Below are 17,323 nucleotides of genomic sequence, written 5' to 3'. Positions count from 1 at the left end.
GGGTTGGTTTTTTTAGGGTATAGGGCAGTGCAGTGGTGTTCGGGCAGTGCAGGTGGTCATGCTAGGGCTGGGTATTGAGGGTTTAGGGCAGTGCAGTGGTGTTCAGGCAGTGTAGGGGATAGTGCTGGGCTTGTGTTTCAGGGTTTAGGGCAGTGCAGTGGTTTTTGGGCAGTGTAGGGGGTCGTGCTGGTACTGGTGTTTCAGGGTTTAGGGCAGTGCAGTGGTGTTCGGGCAGTGTAGGGGGTCATCCTGGGGCAGGTGTTTCAGTGTTTAGAGCAGTGCAGTGGTGTTCGGGCAGTGTAGGAGGTCGTCCTGGGGCTGTTGTTTCAGGGTTTAGGGCAGAGCACTGGTGTTCGGGCAGCGTAGAGGAGGTACTGGGGATGGTGTTTCAGGGTTTAGGGTAGTGCAGTGGTGTTCGGGCAGTGTAGGGGTAGCGCAGGGGGTGGTGTTTCAGGGTTTAGGGTAGTGCAGTGGTGTTTGGGCAGTGTAGGGGTAGCGCAGGGGGTGGTGTTTCAGGGTTTAGGTCAGTGCAGTGGTGTTCGGGCAGTGTAGGGGGTCATGCAGGGGGTGGTGTTTCAGGGTTTAGGGCAGTGCAGTGGTGTTCGGGCAGTGTAGGGGTTGTGCTGGGGGTGGTATTTCAGGGTTTAGGGCAGTGCAGTGGTGTTCGGGCAGTGTAGGGGGTCGTGCTGGGGCTGGTGTTTCAGGGCTTAGGGCAGTGCAGTGGTGTTCGGGCAGTGTAGTGGGTCGTGCAGGGGGGTGGAGTTTCAGAGTTTAGGGCAGTGCAGTGGTGTTAGGGCAGTGTAGGGGGTCATGCTGGGGCTGGTGTTTCAGGGTTTATGGCAGTGCAGTGGTGTTCAGGCAGTGTAGTGGGTCTTGCTGTGGGTGGTGTTTTAGGGTTTAGGGCAGTGCAGTGGTGTTCGGGCAGTGTAAGTGTCATGCTTGGGGTGGTGTTTCAGGGTTTAGGGCAGAGCAGTGGTGTTCGGGCAGTGTTGGGGGTCATGCTGGGGATAGTGTTATAGGATTTAGGGCAGTGCAGTTGTGTTCGGGCAGTGTATTGGGTCGTGCTGGGCCTGGTGTTTCAGGGTTTTGGGCAGAGCAGTGTTGTTTGGGTAGTGTAGGGGTCGTGCTTTGGGTGGTGATATAGGGTTTAGGGAAGAGTAGTAGTGTTTGGGCAATGTAGGGGGATGTGCGGGGGTGGTGTTTTAGGGTTTAGGGCAGAGCAGTGGTGTTTGTGCAGTGTAGGGGGTCGTGCTGGGGGTGGTGTTTCAGGGTTTAGGGTAGTGCAGTGGTGTTCGGGCAGTATGGGGGTCATGCTGTTGCTGGTGTATCAGGGTATAGGGCAGTGCAGTGGTGTTCAGGCAGAGTAGGGGTCATGCTGGGGCTTGTGTTTCAGGGTATAGGGCAGTGCAGTGGTGTTCGGGCAGTGTAGGGGGTCGTACTGGGGGTGGTGTTTCAGGGTTAGGGCAGAACAGGGGTGCTCGGGCAGTGTTGGGGGTCATGCTGGGGATGGTGTTATAGGGTTTAGGCCAGAGCAGTGGTGTTCGGGCAAGGTAGGGGGATGTGTAGGGTGGTAGTTTAGGGTTTAGGGCAGTGCAGTGGTGTTCGGGCAGTGTTGGGGGTTGTGCATGGGGGTGGAATTTCAGGGTTTAGGGCAGTGCAGTGGTGTTCGGGCAGTGTAGGGGGTCATGCTGCGGCTGGTGTTTCAGGGTTTAAGGCAGTGCACTGGTGTTTGGGCAGTGTGAGGGGTGGTGCTGGGGTTGGTGTTTTAGGGTATAGGGCAGTGCAGTGGTGTTCGGGCAGTGCAGGGGGTCATGCTAGGGCTGGTTTTTAAGGGTTTAGGGCAGTGCAGTCATGTTCGGGCAGTGTAGGGGATCGTGCTGGGCTTGTGTTTCAGGGTTTAGGGCAGTGCAGTGGTTTTTGGGCAGTGTAGGGGGTCGTGCTGGTACTGGTGTTTTAGGGTTTAGGGCAGTGCAGTGGTGTTCGGGCAGTGTAGGGGGTCATCCTGGGGAAGGTGTTTCAGTGTTTGGAGCAGTGCAGTGGTGTTGGGACAGTATATGAGGTCGTCCTGGGGCTGTTGTTTCAGGGTTTAGGGCAGAGCAGTGGTGTTCGGGTAGCGTAGAGGACGTACTGGGGTGGTGTTTCAGGGTTTAGGGAAGTGCAGTGGTGTTCGGGCAGTGTAGGGGTAGCGCAGGGGGTGGTGTTTCAGGGTTTAGGGCAGTGCAGTGGTGTTCGTGCAGTATAGGGGATCATGCAGGGGGTGGTGTTTCAGGGTTTAGGGCAGTGCAGTGGTGTTCGGGCAGTGTAGGGGGTCGTGCAGGGGGTGGTATTTCAGGGTTTAGGGCAGTGCAGTGGTGTTCAGGCAGTGTAGTGGGTCGTGCTGTGGGTGGTGTTTCGGAGTTTAGGGCAGTGCAGTGGTGTTCGGGCAGTGTAAGTGTCATGCTGGGGGTTGTGTTTCAGGGTTTAGGGCAGAGCAGTGGTGTTCGGGCAGTGTTGGGGGTCATGCTGGGGATGGTGTTATAGGATTTAGGGGAGTGCAGTTGTGTTCGGGCAGTGTATTGGGTCGTGCTGGGCCTGGTGTTTCAGGGTTTTGGGCAGAGCAGTGTTGTTCGGGCAGTGTAGGGGTCGTGCTTTGGGTGGTGACATAGGGTTTAGGGCAGAGTAGTAGTGTTCGGGCAATGGAGGGGGATGTGCGGGGGTGGTGTTTTAGGGTTTAGGGCAGAGCAGTGATGTTTGTGCAGTGTAGGGGGTCGTGCTGGGGGTGGTGTTTCAGGGTTTAGGGCAGTGCAGTGGTGCTCGGGCAGTATGGGGGGGTCATGCTGGGGCTGGTGTATCAGGGTATAGGGCAGTGCATTGGTGTTCGGGCAGTGTAGGGATCATGCTGGGGCTTGTGTTTCAGGGTATAGGGCAGTGCAGTGGTGTTCGGGCAGTGTAGGGGTTGTGCTGGGGCTGGTGTTTCAGGGTTTAGGGCGTTGCAGTGGTGTTTGGGCAGTGTAGGGGGTCGTCTTGGGGATGATGTTTCAGGGTTTAGGACATTGCAGTGGTGTTCGGGCAGTGTAGGGGGTCATCCTGGGGCTGTTGTTTCAGGGTTTAGGGCAGAGCAGTGGTGTTCGGGCAGTGTAGAGGACGTACTGGGGATGGTGTTTCAGAGTTTAGGGCAGTGCAGTTTTGTTCGGGTAGTGTAGGGGGACGTTCTGGGGGTGGTGTTTCAGGGTTTAGGGCAGTGCAGTGGTGTTCGAGCTGTGTAGGGGGTCATACAGGGGGGTGTTTCTGGATTTAGGGCAGTGCAGTGTTTTTCGGGCAGTGTAGGGGGTGTTGCTGGGGGTGGTGTTTCGGTTTAGGCCAGTGCAGTGGTGTTCGGTCAGTATAGGGGGTCTTGCAGAGGGTGGTGTTTCAGGGTTTAGGCCAGTGCAGTGGTGTTCGGGCAATGTAGGGGGTCATGCTGGGGGTGGTATTTCAGGGAATAGCGCAGTGCAGTGGTGTTCGAGCAGTGTGGGGGGTCTTGCTGGGGCTGGTGTTTCAGGGTTTAGGCAGTGGTGTTCGGGCAGTGTAGGGGGTCTTGCTGTGGGTGGTGTTTCAGGGATTAGGGCAGTGCAATAGTGTTCAGGCAGTGTAGTGGTTCGTGCTGTGGGTGGTGTTTCAGGGTTTAGTGCAGTGCAGTGGTGTTCGGGCAGTGTAGGTGTTGTGCCAGGGGTGGTGTTTTAGGGTTTAGGGCAGTGCAGTGGTGTTCGGGCAGTGTAGGGGGTCAGGCACGGGGGTGGTGTTTCAGGGTTTAGGGCAGAGCAGTGGTGTTCGGGCAGAATTGGGGGTCATGCTGGGGATGGTATTAAAGGGTTTAGGGCAAAGCAGTGGTGTTCGGGCAATGTAGGGGGATGTGCGGGGATGGTGTTTTAGGGTTTAGGACAGAGCAGTGGTGTTTGGGCAGTGTAGGGGGTTGTGCAGGGGGTGGTGTTTCAGGGTTTAGGGCAGTGCAGTGGTGTTCGGGCAGTGTTGGGGATCTTGCAGGGGGTGGTGTTTTAGGGTTTAGGGCAGTGCAGTGGTGTTCGAGCAGTGTAGGGGGTCATACAGGGGGGTGTTTCAGGATTTAGGGCAGTGCAGTGATTTTCGGGCAGTATAGGGGGTCTTGCTGGGGGTGGTGTTTCAGGGTTTAGGCCAGTGCAGTGGTGTTCGGTCAGTATAGGGGGTCTTGCAGAGGGTGGTGTTTCAGGGTTTAGGCCAGTGCAGTGGTGTTCGGGCAATGTAGGGGGTCATGCTGGGGGTGGTATTTCAGGGAATAGCGCAGTGCAGTGGTGTTCGGGCAGTGTGGGGGGTCTTGCTGGGGCTGGTGTTTCAGGGTTTAGGGCAGTGCAGTGGTGTTCGGGCCATGTGGGGGATCTTGCTGGGGGTGGTGTTTCAGGGTTTAGGCAGTGGTGTTCGGGCAGTGTAGGGGGTCTTGCTGGGGTGGTGTTTCAGGGTTTAGGCAGTGGTGTTCGGGCAGTGTAGGGGGTCTTGCTGGGTGTGGTGTTTCAGGGTTGAGGGCAGTGGTGTTCGGGCATTGTAGGGTATTGTGCTGGGGTGATGATTCAGGGCTTAGGGCAGTGCAGTGGTGTTCGGGCAGTGTGGGGGTTCTTGCTGGGGTGGTGTTTCAGGGTTTAGGGCAGTGCAGTGGTGTTCGGGCAGTGTTGGGGGTTGTGCAGGGGGTGGAGTTTCAGGGTATATGGCAGTGCAGTGGTGTTCGGACAGTGTAGGAGGTTGTGCTGGCTAGTGTTTCAAAGTTTAGGGCAGTGCAGTGGTGTTCGGGCAGTGTTGGGGATCTTGCAGGAGGTGGTGTTTCAGGGTTTAGGGCAGAGCAATGGTGTTCAGGCAGTATAGTGGGTCATGCTGTGGGTGGTGTTTCAGGGTTTAGGGCAGTGCAGTGGTGTGCGGGCAGTGTAGGTGTTGTGCCAGGGGTGGTGTTTCAGGGTTTAGGGCAGTGCAGTGGTGTTTGGGCTGTGTAGGGGGTCATGCAGGGGGTGGAGTTTCAGGGTTTAGGGCAGAGCAGTGGTGTTCGGGCAGTGTTGGGGTCATGCTGGGGATGGTGTTATAGGGTTAAGGGCAAAGCAGTGGTGTTCGGGCAATGTAGGGGGATGTGCGGGGATGGTGTTTTAGGGTTTAGGGCAGAGCAGTGGTGTTTGGGCAGTGTAGGGGGTTGTGCAGGGGGTGGTGTTGCAGGGTTTAGGGCAGTGCACTGGTGTTCGGGCAGTGTTGGGGATCTTGCAGGGGGTGGTGTTTCAGGGTTTAGGGCAGTGCAGTGGTGTTCGGGCAGTGTAGGGGGTCGTCCTGGGGCTGTTGTTTCAGTGTTTAGAGCAGTGTAGTGGTGTTCGAGCAGCGTAGAGGACATAATGGGGGTGGTGTTTCAGGGTTTAGGGTAGTGCAGTGGTGTTCGGGCAGTGTAGGGGATAGCGCAGGGGGTGGTGTTTCAGGGTTTAGGGCAGTGCAGTGGTGTTCGGGCAGTGTAGGGGGTCATGCAGGGGTGGTGTTTCAGGGTTTAGGGCAGAGCAGTGGTGTTCGGGCAGTGTAGAGGACGTATAGGGGGTGGTGTTTCAGGGTTTAGGGCTGAGCAGTGGTGTTCGGGCAGCGTAGGGGATGTATTGGGGGTGGTGTTTCAGGGTCTAGGGCAGTGCAGTGGTGTTCGAGCAGTGTAGGGGGTAGCGCAGCGGGTTGTGTTTCAGGGTTTAGGGCAGAGCAGTGGTGTTCGGGCAGTGTAGAGGACGTACTGGGGGTGGTGTTTCAGAGTTTAGGGCAGTGCAGTTGTGTTCGGGTAGTGTAGGGGGACGTTCTGGGGGTGGTGTTTCAGGGTTTAGGGCAGTGCAGTGGTGTTCGAGCAGTGTAGGGGGTCATACAGGGGGGTGTTTCTGGATTTAGGGCAGTGCAGTGTTTTTCGGGCAGTGTAGGGGGTGTTGCTGGGGGTGGTGTTTCGGTTTAGGCCAGTGCAGTGGTGTTCGGTCAGTATACGGGGTCTTGCAGAGGGTGGTGTTTCAGGGTTTAGGCCAGTGCAGTGGTGTTCGGGCAATGTAGGGGGTCATGCTGGGGGTGGTATTTCAGGGAATAGCGCAGTGCAGTGGTGTTCGAGCAGTGTGGGGGGTCTTGCTGGGGCTGGTGTTTCAGGGTTTAGGCAGTGGTGTTCGGGCAGTGTAGGGGGTCTTGCTGTGGGTGGTGTTTCAGGGATTAGGGCAGTGCAATGGTGTTCAGGCAGTGTAGTGGTTCGTGCTGTGGGTGGTGTTTCAGGGTTTAGTGCAGTGCAGTGGTGTTCGGGCAGTGTAGGTGTTGTGCCAGGGGTGGTGTTTTAGGGTTTAGGGCAGTGCAGTGGTGTTCGGGCAGTGTAGGGGGTCATGCAGGGGGTGGTGTTTCAGGGTTTAGGGCAGAGCAGTGGTGTTCGGGCAGAATTGGGGGTCATGCTGGGGATGGTATTAAAGGGTTTAGGGCAAAGCAGTGGTGTTCGGGCAATGTAGGGGGATGTGCGGGGATGGTGTTTTAGGGTTTAGGACAGAGCAGTGGTGTTTGGGCAGTGTAGGGGGTTGTGCAGGGGGTGGTGTTTCAGGGTGTAGGGCAGTGCAGTGGTGTTCGGGCAGTGTTGGGGATCTTGCAGGGGGTGGTGTTTTAGGGTTTAGGGCAGTGCAGTGGTGTTCGAGCAGTGTAGGGGGTCGTACAGGGGGGTGTTTCAGGATTTAGGGCAGTGCAGTGATTTTCGGGCAGTATAGGGGGTCTTGCTGGGGGTGGTGTTTCAGGGTTTAGGCCAGTGCAGTGGTGTTCGGTCAGTATAGGGGTTCTTGCAGAGGGTGGTGTTTCAGGGTTTAGGCCAGTGCAGTGGTGTTCGGGCAATGTAGGGGGTCATGCTGGGGGTGGTATTTCAGGGAATAGCGCAGTGCAGTGGTGTTCGGGCAGTGTGGGGGGTCTTGCTGGGGCTGGTGTTTCAGGGTTTAGGGCAGTGCAGTGGTGTTCGGGCCATGTGGGGGATCTTGCTGGGGGTGGTGTTTCAGGGTTTAGGCAGTGGTGTTCGGGCAGTGTAGGGGGTCTTGCTGGGTGGTGTTTCAGGGTTTAGGCAGTGGTGTTCGGGCAGTGTAGGGGGTCTTGCTGGGTGTGGTGTTTCAGGGTTGAGGGCAGTGGTGTTCGGGCATTGTAGGGTATTGTGCTGGGGTGATGATTCAGGGCTTAGGGCAGTGCAGTGGTGTTCGGGCAGTGTGGGGGTTCTTGCTGGGGTGGTGTTTCAGGGTTTAGGGCAGTGCAGTGGTGTTCGGGCAGTGTTGGGGGTTGTGCAGGGGGTGAAGTTTCAGGGTATATGGCAGTGCAGTGGTGTTCGGACAGTGTAGGAGGTTGTGCTGGCTAGTGTTTCAAAGTTTAGGGCAGTGCAGTGGTGTTCGGGCAGTGTTGGGGATCTTGCAGGAGGTGGTGTTTCAGGGTTTAGGGCAGAGCAATGGTGTTCAGGCAGTATAGTGGGTCATGCTGTGGGTGGTGTTTCAGGGTTTAGGGCAGTGCAGTGGTGTGCGGGCAGTGTAGGTGTTGTGCCAGGGGTGGTGTTTCAGGGTTTAGGGCAGTGCAGTGGTGTTTGGGCCGTGTAGGGGGTCATGCAGGGGGTGGTGTTTCAGGGTTTAGGGCAGAGCAGTGGTGTTCGGGCAGTGTTGGGGTCATGCTGGGGATGGTGTTATAGGGTTAAGGGCAAAGCAGTGGTGTTCGGGCAATGTAGGGGGATGTGCGGGGATGGTGTTTTAGGGTTTAGGGCAGAGCAGTGGTGTTTGGGCAGTGTAGGGGGTTGTGCAGGGGGTGGTGTTGCAAGGTTTAGGGCAGTGCACTGGTGTTCGGGCAGTGTTGGGGATCTTGCAGGGGGTGGTGTTTCAGGGTTTAGGGCAGTGCAGTGGTGTTCGGGCAGTGTAGGGGGTCGTCCTGGGGCTGTTGTTTCAGTGTTTAGAGCAGTGTAGTGGTGTTCGAGCAGCGTAGAGGACATAATGGGGGTGGTGTTTCAGGGTTTAGGGTAGTGCAGTGGTTTTCGGGCAGTGTAGGGGATAGCGCAGGGGGTGGTGTTTCAGGGTTTAGGGCAGTGCAGTGGTGTTCGGGCAGTGTAGGGGGTCATGCAGGGGTGGTGTTTCAGGGTTTAGGGCAGAGCAGTGGTGTTCGGGCAGTGTAGAGGACGTATTGGGGGTGGTGTTTCAGGGTTTAGGGCTGAGCAGTGGTGTTCGGGCAGCGTAGAGGATGTATTGGGGGTGGTGTTTCAGGGTCTAGGGCAGTGCAGTGGTGTTCGAGCAGTGTAGGGGGTAGCGCAGAGGGTTGTGTTTCAGGGTTTAGGGCAGAGCAGGGGTGCTCGGGCAGTGTTGGGGGTCATGCTGGGGATGGTGTTATAGGGTTTAGGCCAGAGCAGTGGTGTTCTGGCAAGGTAGGGGGATGTGTCGGGTGGTAGTTTAGGGTTTAGGGCAGAGCAGTGGTGTTTGGGCAGTGTAGGGGGTCATGCTGGGGTGGTATTTCAGGGTTTAGGGCAATGCAGTGGTGTTCAGGCAGTGTAGGGGGTTGTGCAGGGGGTGGTGTTTTAGGGTTTAGGGCAGTGCAGTGGAGTTCGGGCAGTGTAGGGGGTCGTGCAGGGGGTGGTGTTTTAGGGTTTAGGGCAGTGCAGTGCTTTTCGGGCAGTGTTGGGGATCTTGCTGGGGGTAGTATTTCAGGGTCTAGGCAGTGGTGTTCGGGTAGTGTAGGGGGTCTTGATGGGGGTGGTGTTTCAGGGTTGAGGGCAGTGGTGTTCGGGCATTGTAGGGGGTCGTGCTGGGGGTGGTGTTTCAGGGCTTAGGGCAGTGCAGTGGTGCTTAGGCAGTGTGGGGGTTCTTGCTGGGGGTGGTATTTCAGGGTTTAGGGCAGTGCAGTGGTGTTCGGGCAGTGTAGTGGGACGTGCTGGGGCTGGTGTTTCAGGGCTTAGGGCAGTGCAGTGGTGTTCGGGCAGTGTAGTGGGTCGTGCAGGGGGTGGAGTTTCAGAGTTTAGGGCAGTGCAGTGGTGTTAGGGCAGTGTAGGGGGTCATGCTGGGGCTGGTGTTTCAGGGTTGATGGCAGTGCAGTGGTGTTCAGGCAGTGTAGTGGGTCATGCTGTGGGTGGTGTTTTAGGGTTTAGGGCAGTGCAGCGGTGTTCGGGCAGTGTAAGTGTCATGCAGGGGGTGGTGTTTCAGGGTTTAGGGAAGAGCAGTCGTGTTCGGGCAGTGTTGGGGGTCATGCTGGGGATGGTGTTATAGGATTTAGGGCAGTGCAGATGTGTTCGGGCAGTGAATAGGGTCGTGCTGGGCCTGGTGTTTCAGGGTTTTGGGCAGAGCAGTGGTGTTCGGGCAGAGTAGGGGTCGTGCTTTGGGTGGTGATATAGGGTTTAGGGCAGAGTAGTAGTGTTCGGGCAATGTAGGGGGATGTGCTGGGGGTGGTGTTTCAGGGTTTAGGGCAGTGCAGTGGTGCTCGGGCAGTATGGGGGGGTCATGCTGGGGCTGGTGTATCAGGGTATAGGGCAGTGCATTGGTGTTCGGGCAGTGTAGGGATCATGCTGGGGCTTGTGTTTCATGGTATTGGGCAGTGCAGTGGTGTTCGGGCAGTGTAGGGGTCATGCTGGGGCTGTTGTTTCAGGGTTTAGGGCAGAGCAGTGGTGTTCGGGCAGTGTAGAGGACGTACTGGGGGTAGTGTTTCAGAGTTTAGAGCAGTGCAGTTGTGTTCAGGTAGTGTAGGGGGACGTTCTGGGGGTGGTGTTTCAGGGTTTAGGGCAGTGCAGTGGTGTTTGAGCAGTGTAGGGGGTCGTACAGGGGGGTGTTTCAGGATTTAGGGCAGTGCAGTGTTTTTCGGGCAGTGTAGGGGGTCTTGCTGGGTGTGGTGTTTCAGGGTTTAGGCCAGTGCAGTGGTGTTCGGTCAGTATAGGGGGTCTTGCAGAGGGTGGTGTTTCAGGGTTTAGGCCAGTGCAGTGGTGTTCGGGCAATGTAGGGGGTCATGCTGGGGGTGGTATTTCAGGGAATAGCGCAGTGCAGTGGTGTTCGGGCAGTGTGGGGGGTCTTGCTGGGGCTGGTGGTTCAGGGATTAGGGCAGTGCAGTGGTGTTCGGGCCATGTGGGGGATCTTGCTGGGGGTGGTGTTTCAGGGTTTAGGCAGTGGTGTTCGGGCAGTGTAGGGGGTCTTGCTGGGGTGGTGTTTCAGGGTTGAGGGCAGTGGTGTTCGGGCATTGTAGGGGATCGTGCTGGGGTGATGATTCAGGGCTTAGGGCAGTGCAGTGGTGTTCGGGCAGTGTGGGGGTTCTTGCTGGGGAGGTGTTTCAGGGTTTAGGGCAGTGCAGTGGTGTTCGGGCAGTGTAGGGGGTCGTGCTGCGGCTGGTGTTTCAGGGTTTAGGGCAGTGCACTGGTGTTTGGGCAGTGTGAGGGATGGTGCTGGGGTTGGTGTTTTAGGGCCTAGGGCAGTGCAGTCGTGTTCGGGCAGTGCAGGGGGTCCTGCTAGGGCTGGTTTTTGAGGGTTTAGGGCAGTGCAGTGGTGTTCGGGCAGTGTAGGGGATCGTGCTGGGCTTGTGTTTCAGGGTTTAGGGCGGTGCGGTGGTTTTTGGGCAGTGTAGGGGGACGTGCTGGTACTGGTATTTCAGGGTTTAGGGCAGTGCAGTCGTGTTCGGGCAGTGCAGGAGGTCCTGCTAGGGCTGGTTTTTGAGGGTTTAGGGCAGTGCAGTGGTGTTCGGGAAGTGTAGGGGATCGTGCTAGGCTTGTGTTTCAGGGTTTAGGGCAGTGCAGTGGTTTTTGGGCAGTGTAGGGGGACGTGCTGGTACTGGTGTTTCAGGATTTAGGGCAGTGCAGTGGTGTTCGGGCAGTGTAGGGGGTCGTCCTGGGGCAGGTGTTTCAGGGTTTAGAGCAGTGCAGTGGTGTTTGGGCAGTGTAGGAGGACGTCCTGGGGCTCTTGTTTCAGGGTTTAGGGCAGTGCAGTGGTGTTCGGGCAGTGTAGGGGTCATGCAGGGGGTGGTGTTTCAGGGTTTAGGGCAGTGCAGTGGTGTTCGGGCAGTGTAGGGGGTCCTGCTGGGGCTGGTTTTTCAGGGCTTAGGGCAGTGCAGTGGTGTTCGGGCAGTGTAGGGGTCGTGCTTTGGGTAGTGATATAGGGTTTAGGGCAGAGTAGTAGTGCCGGGCAATGTAGGGGGATGTGCGGGGGTGGTGTTTTAGGGTTTAGGGCAGAGCAGTGGTGTTTGTGCAGTGTAGGGGGTCATGCTGGGGGTGGTGTTTCAGGGTTTAGGGCAGAGCAGTGATGTTCGGGCAGCGTAGAGGACGTACTGGGGATGGTGTTTCAGGGTTTAGGGTAGTGCAGTGGTGTTCGGGCAGTGTAGGGGGTAGCGCAGGGGGTGGTGTTTCAGGGTTTAGGGCAGTGCAGTGGTGTTTGGGCAGTTTAGGGGATCATGCAGGGGGTGGTGTTTCAGGGTTTAGGGCAGTGCAGTGGTGTTCGGGCAGTGTAGGGGGTCGTGCTGGGGGTGGTATTTCAGGGTTTAGGGAAGTGCAGTGGTGTTCGGGCAGTGTAGGGGGTCGTGCTGGGGCTGGTGTTTCAGGGCTTAGGGCAGTGCAGTGGTGTTCGGGCAGTGTAGTGGGTCGTGCAGGGGGGTGGAGTTTCAGAGTTTAGGGCAGAGCAGTGCTGTTAGGGCAGTGTAGGGGGTCATGCTGGGGCTGGTGTTTCAGGGTTTAGGGCAGTGCAGTGGTGTTCAGGCAGAGTAGTGGGTCGTGCTGTGGGTGGTGTTTCAGAGTTTAGGGCAGTGCAGTGGCGTTTGGGCAGTGTAAGTGTTGTGCTGGGGGTGGTGTTTCAGGGTTTAGGGCAGAGCAGTGGTGTTCGGGCAGTGTAGGGGTCGTGCTTTGGGTGGTGATATAGGGTTTAGGCCAGAGTAGTAGTGTTCGGGCAATGTAGGGGGTTGTGCTTTGGGTGGTGATATAGGGTTTAGGGCAGAGCAGTGGTGTTTATGCAGTGTAGGGGGTCGTGCTGGGGGTTGTGTTTCAGGGTTTAGGGCAGTGCAGTGGTGTTCGGGCAGTATGGGGGTTCATGCTGGGGCTGGTGTATCAGGGTATAGGGCAGTGCAGTGGTGTTCGGGCAGTGTAGGGGGTTGTGCTGGGAGTGGTGTTTCAGGGTTTTGGGCAGAGAAGTGTTGTTCAGGCAGTGTAGGGGTCATGCTGGGGCTTGTGTTTCAGGGTATAGGGCAGTGCAGTTGTGTTCGGGCAGTGTAGGGGGTCGTGCTGGGGGTGGTGTTTCAGGGTTTAGGGCAGAGCAGGCGTGCTCGGGCAGTGTTGGGGGTCATGCTGGGGATGGTGGTATAGGGTTTAGGCCAGAGCAGTGGTGTTCGGGCAAGGTAGGGGGATGTGTGGGGTGGTAGTTTAGGGCAGTGCAGTGGTGTTTGGGCAATGTAGGGGTCGTGCTTTGGGTGGTGATATACGGTTTAGGGCAGAGTAGTAGTGCCGGGCAATGTAGGGGGATGTGCGGGGGTGGTGTTTTAGGGTTAGGGCAGAGCAGTGGTGTTTGCGCAGTGTAGAGGACGTACTGGGGATGGTGTTTCAGGGTTTAGGGCAGTGCAGTGGTGTTCAGGCAGTGTAGGGGGTAGCGCAGGGGGTGGTGTTTCAGGGTTTAGGGCAGTGCAGTGGTGTTTGGGCAGTGTAGGGGATCATGCAGGGGGTGGTGTTTCAGGGTTTAGGGCAGTGCAGTGGTGTTCGGGCAGTGTAGGGGGTCGTGCTGGCGGTGGTATTTCAGGGTTTAGGGCAGTGCAGTGGTGTTTGGACAGTGTTGGGGGTCATGCTGGGGATGGTGTTATAGGAGTTAGGGCAGTGCAGTTGTGTTCGGGCAGTGTATTGGGTCGTGCTAGGCCTGGTGTTTCAGGGTTTTGGGCAGAGCAGTGGTGTTCTGGCAGTGTAGGGGTCGTGCTTTGGGTGGTGATATAGGGTTTAGGGCAGAGCAGTGGTGTTTATGCAGTGTAGGGGGTCGTGCTGGGGGTGGTGTTTCAGGGTTTAGGGCAGAGAAGTGGTGTTCGGGTAGTGTAGGGGTCATGCTGGGGCTTGTGTTTCAGGGTATAGGGCAGTGCAGTGGTGTTCGGGCAGTGTAGGGGGTTGTGCTGGGGGTGGTGTTTCAGGGTTTAGGGCAGAGCAGGGGTGCTCGGGCAGTGTTGGGGGTCATGCTGGGGATGGTGTTATAGGGTTTAGGCCAGAGCATTGGTGTTCGGGCAAGGTAGGGGGATGTGTGGGGTGGTAGTTTAGGGTTTAGGGCAGTGCAGTGGTGTTCGGGCAGTGTAGGGGGTCGTGCTGGGGGTGGTATTTCAGGGTTTAGGGCAGTGCAGTGGTGTTCGGGCAGTGTAGGGGGTCGTGCTGGGGCTGGTGTTTCAGGGCTTAGGGCAGTGCAGTGGTGTTCGGGCAGTGTAGTGGGTCGTGCAGGGGGGTGGAGTTTCAGATTTTAGGGCAGTACAGTGCTGTTAGGGCGGTGTAGGGGGTCATGCTGGGGCTGGTGTTTCAGGGTTTAGGGCAGTGCAGTGGAGTTCAGGCAGTGTAGTGGGTCATGCTGTGGGTGGTGTTTCAGAGTTTAGGGCAGTGCAGTGGCGTTCGGGCAGTGTAAGTGTCATGCTGGGGGTGGTGTTTCAGGGTTTAGGGCAGAGCAGTGGTGTTCGGGCAGTGTAGGGGTCGTGCTTTGGGTGGTGATACAGGGTTTAGGCCAGAGTAGTAGTGTTCAGGCAATGTAGGGGGATGTGCGGGGTGGTGTTTCAGGGTTTAGGGCAGTGCAGTGGTGTTTGGACAGTGTTGGGGGTCATGCTGGGGATGGTGTTATAGGATTTAGGGTAGTGCAGTTGTGTTCGGGCAGTGTATTGGGTCGTGCTAGGCCTGGTGTTTCAGGGTTTGGGCAGAGCAGTGGTGTTCGGGCAGTGTAGGGGTCATGCTTTGGGTGGTGATATAGGGTTTAGGGCAGAGCAGTGGTGTTTATGCAGTGTAGGGGGTCGTACTGGGGGTGGTGTTTCAGGGTTTAGGGCAGTGCAGTGGTGTTCGGGCAGTATGGGGGTCATGCTGGGGCTGGTGTATCAGGGTATAGGGCAGTGCAGTGGTGTTCGGCAGTGTAGGGGGTCGTGCTGGGGGTGGTGTTTCAGGGTTTTGGGCAGAGAAGTGGTGTTCGGGCAGTGTAGGGGTCATGCTGGGGCTTGTGTTTCAGGGTATAGGGCAGTGCAGTGGTGTTCGGGCAGTGTAGGGGGTCGTGCTGGGGGTGGTGTTTCAGGGTTTAGGGCAGAGCAGGGGTGCTTGGGCAGTGTTGGGGGTCATGCTGGGGATGGTTTTATAGGGTTTAGGCCAGAGCAGTGGTGTTCGGGCAAGGTAGGGGGATGTGTGGGGTAGTAGTTTAGGGTTTAGGCCAGAGCAGTGGTGTTTGGGCAATGTAGGGGGATGTGTGGGGTGGTAGTTTAGGGTTTAGGGCAGTGCAGTGGTGTTCGGGCAGTGTAGGGGGTCGTGCTGGGGGTGGTATTTTAGGGTTTAGGGCAGTGCAGTGGTGTTCGGGCAGTGTAGGGGGTCGTGCTGGGGCTGGTGTTTCAGGGCTTAGGGCAGTGCAGTGGTGTTCGTGCAGTGTAGTGGGTCGTGCAGGGGGGTGGAGTTTCAGAGTTTAGGGCAGTGCAGTGCTGTTAGGGCAGTGTAGGGGGTCATGCTGGGGCTGGTGTTTCAGGGTTTAAGGCAGTGCAGTGGTGTTCAGGCAGTGTAGTGGGTCGTGCTGTGGGTGGTGTTTCAGAGTTTAGGGCAGTGCAGTGGCGTTCGGGCAGTGTAAGTGTCGTACTGGGGGTGGTGTTTCAGGGTTTAGGGCAGAGCAGTGGTGTTCGGGCAGTGTAGGGGTCGTGCTTTGGGTGGTGATACAGGGCTTAGGCCAGAGTAGTAGTGTTCGGGCAATGTAGGGGGATGTGCGAGGGTGGTGTTTTAGGGTTTAGGGCAGAGCAGTGGTGTTTGTGCAGTGTAGGGGGTCGTGCTGGGGGTGGTGTTTCAGGGTTTAGGGCAGTGCAGTGGTGTTTGGACAGTGTTGGGGGTCATGCTGGGGATGGTGTTATAGGATTTAGGGCAGTGCAGTTGTGTTCGGGCAGTGTATTGGGTTGTGCTAGGCCTGGTGTTTCAGGGTTTTGGGCAGAGCAGTGGTGTTCGGGCAGTGTAGGGGTCGTGCTTTGGGTGGTGATATAGGGTTTAGGGCAGAGCAGTGGTGTTTATGCAGTGTAGGGGGTCGTGCGGGGGGTGGTGTTTCAGGGTTTAGGGCAGTGCAGTGGTGTTCGGGCAGTATGGGGGGTCATGCTGGGGCTGGTGTATCAGGGTATAGGGCAGTGCAGTGGTGTTCGGCAGTGTAGGGGGTCGTGCTGGGAGTGGTGTTTCAGGGTTTTGGGCAGAGAAGTGGTGTTCGGGCAGTGTAGGGGTCATGCTGGGGCTTGTGTTTCAGGGTATAGGGCAGTGCAGTGGTGTTCGGGCAGTGTAGGGGGTCGTGCTGGGGGTGGTGTTTCAGGGTTTAGGGCAGAGCAGGGGTGCTTGGGCAGTGTTGGGGGTCATGCTGGGGATGGTGTTATAGGGTTTAGGCCAGAGCAGTGGTGTTCGGGCAAGGTAGGGGGATGTGTGGGGTGGTAGTTTAGGGTTTAGTGAAGAGCAGTGGTGTTTGGGCAGTGTAGGGGGTCATGCTGGGGTGGTATTTCAGGGTTTAGGGCAGTGCAGTGGTGTTCAGGCAGTGTAGGGGGTTGTGCAGGGGGTGGTGTTTTAGGGTTTAGGGCAGTGCAGTGGGGTTCGGGCAGTGTAGGGGGTCGTGCAGGGGGAGGTGTTTCAGGGTTTAGGGCAGTGCAGTGCTGTTTGGGCAGTGTTGGGGATCTCGCTGGGGTGGTGTTTCAGGGTTTAGGCAGTGGTGTTCGGGCAGTGTAGGGGGTCTTGCTGGGGGTGGTGTTTCAGGGTTGAGGGCAGTGGTGTTCGGGCATTGTAGGGGGTCGTGCTAGGGCTGGTGTTTCAGGGTTTAGGGCAGTGCAGTGGTTTTCAGGCAGTGTAGGGGGTCGTGCTGAGGCTGGTGTTTCAGGGTTTAGGACAGTGGAGTGGTGTTCGGGCAGTGTAGGGGGTTATACTGGGGCTCATGTTTCATGGTTTAGGGCAGTGCAGTGGTGTTCGGGCAGTGTAGGTGGTCGTGCTGGGTCTGGTGTTTCAGGGTATATGGCAGTGCAGTGGTGTTTGGACAGTGTTGGGGGTCATGCTGGGTATGGTGTTATAGGATTTAGGGCAGTGCAGTTGTGTTTGGGCAGTGTATTGGGTCATGCTAGGCCTGGTGTTTCAGGGTTTTGGGCAGAGCAGTGGTCTTCGGGCAGTGTAGGGGTCATGCTTTGGGTGGTGATATAGGGTTTAGGGCAGAGCAGTGGTGTTTATGCAGTGTAGGGGGTCGTGCTGGGGGTGGTGTTTCAGGGTTTAGGGCAGTGCAGTGGTGTTCGGGCAGTATGGGGGGTCATGCTGGGGCTGGTGTATCAGGGTATAGGGCAGTGCAGTAGTGTTCGGCAGTGTACGGGGTCGTGCTGGGTGTGGTGTTTAAGGGTTTTGGGCAGAGAAGTGGTGTTCGGGCAGTGTAGGGGTCATGCTGGGGCTTGTGTTTCAGGGTATAGGGCAGTGCAGTGGTGTTCGGGCAGTGTAGGGGGTCGTGCTGGGGTTGGTGTTTCAAGGTTTAGGGCAGAGCAGGGGTGCTCAGGCAGTGTTGGGGGTCATGCTGGGGATGGTGTTATAGGGTTTAGGCCAGAGCAGTGGTGTTCGGGCGAGGTAGGGGGATGTGTGGGGTGGTAGTTTAGGGTTTAGGGCAGAGCAGTGGTGTTTGGGCAGTGTAGGGCGTCATGCTGGGGTGGTATTTCAGGGTTTAGGGCAGTGCAGTGGTGTTCAGGCAGTGTAGGGGGTTGTGCAGGGGGTGGTGTTTTAGGGTTTAGGGCAGTGCAGTGGGGTTCGGGCAGTGTAGGGGGTCGTGCAGGGGGTGGTGTTTCAGGGTTTAGGGCAGTGCAGTGCTGTTTGGGAAGTGTTGGGGATCTTGCTGGGGGTGGTGTTTCAGGGTTTAGGCAGTGGTGTTCTGGCAGTGTAGGGGGTCTTGCTGGGGGTGGTGTTTCAGGGTTTAGGGCAGTGGTGTTGAGGCAGTGTAGGGGGTCTTGCTGGGGGTGGTGTTTCAGGGTTTAGGGCAGAGGTGTTCAGGCATTGTAGAGGGTCTCGCTGGGGGTGGTGTTTCAGGGCTTAGGGCAGTGCAGTGCTGTTTGGGCAGTGTTGGGGATCTTGCTGGGGGTGGTGTTTCAGGGTTTAGGCAGTGGTGTTCGGGCAGTGTAGGGGGTCTTGCTGGGGGTGGTGTTTCAGGGTTGAGGGCAGTGGTGTTCG

The sequence above is a fragment of the Triturus cristatus genome, chromosome 1_1, assembly GCF_964204655.1.
Source record: "Triturus cristatus chromosome 1_1, aTriCri1.1, whole genome shotgun sequence".
Taxonomy (NCBI): domain Eukaryota; kingdom Metazoa; phylum Chordata; class Amphibia; order Caudata; family Salamandridae; genus Triturus; species Triturus cristatus.
The sequence above is the reverse complement of the archived record's forward strand: the minus strand, read 5'-3'. Positions refer to the sequence as shown.